At 40.4% G+C, this 1239-nt stretch overlaps 1 non-coding gene across 1 annotated transcript; it reads right to left on the reverse strand.

The window, feature by feature from the left end:
- Positions 1-631: 631 nt before the first annotated feature.
- LOC130959770 (small nucleolar RNA R71) lies at positions 632-739 on the reverse strand. Its single transcript, XR_009078836.1, has one exon. It is a non-coding gene; the product is annotated as a small nucleolar RNA R71 (small nucleolar RNA).
- Positions 740-1239: the final 500 nt, after the last annotated feature.

Raw genomic sequence — 1239 nt, forward strand, 5'->3', positions numbered from 1 at the left:
TCTATTCTTCTTTTTCTCTGACACCTCAAGGAATCTCTATACTGTGACATAGAGGATTCCACTACTCCTTTTGTTCTCTTCTTTTTCTATGAGCAGAAACAGGGATAAAAACATTCTTGTTGAAGCTGATCCTGAACCTGAAAGAACTCTGAAGAAGAAGCTAAGAGAAGCTAAAGCACAACACTCCGGAGAGGACCTTACAGAGAATTTTGAAAAAGAAGCAGACATGGCAGCCGAACCCAACAACAATGCTAGAGATGCAAGGAAGATGCTTGGTGACTATGCTGCACCAACTTCTAACTTCTATGGAAGAAGCATCTCAATTCCTGCCATTGGAGCAAACAACTTTGAGCTTAAGCCTCAATTAGTTTCTCTAATGCAGCAGAATTGCAAGTTTCATGGACTTCCATCGGAAGATCCTCATCAGTTCTTAGCTGAATTCTTACAGATCTGTGAAACTTTTGAGACCAATGAGATTGATCCCGAGGTCTACAGACTTATGTTTTTCCCCTTTGCTGTAAGAGACAGAGGTAGAACATAGTTGGGCTCACAACCTAGAGAAAGCCTGAACTCTTGGGACAAGTTGGTCAACGCTTTCTTGACCAAATTCTTTCCACCTCAAAAGCTGAGTAGGCTTAGAGTGGACATCCAAACCTTCAAACAGAAAGAAGGTGAATCTCTCTATGAAGCTTGGGAAAGATACAAGCAATTAACCAAAAGGTGTCCTTCTGACATGCTTCCCGAATGGAGCATCATATGTATATTCTATGATGGTCTGTCTGAATTGTCCAAGATGTCATTGGACCATTCTTCTGGTGGATCTCTTCATTTGAAAACCCCTGTAGAAGCCCAAGAACTCATTGAGATGGTTACAAATAACCAGTTCATGTACACTTCTAAAAGAAATCCTGTGAATAATGGGATGACTCAGAAGAAAGGAGTTCTTGAGATTGATACTCTGAATGCCATATTGGCTCAGAATAAAATATTGACTCAGCAAGTCAATGTGATTTCAGAGAATCTGACTGGATTGCAAGCTGCATCCGACAGTGTTAAAAAAGCCTCCTCTGAAGGAGAAGCTTATGACCTTGAGAATTCTACAATGGAAGAGGTGAATTACATGGGAGAATTCTATGGAAACACCTATAATTCTTCATGGAGGAATCATCCAAATTTCTCATGGAAGGATCAACAGAAGCGTCAACAAGGCTTCAACAACAATAATGGTGGTAGAAATAG

Source organism: Arachis stenosperma, chromosome 10 (assembly GCF_014773155.1).
Source record: "Arachis stenosperma cultivar V10309 chromosome 10, arast.V10309.gnm1.PFL2, whole genome shotgun sequence".
Taxonomy (NCBI): Eukaryota; Viridiplantae; Streptophyta; class Magnoliopsida; order Fabales; family Fabaceae; genus Arachis; species Arachis stenosperma.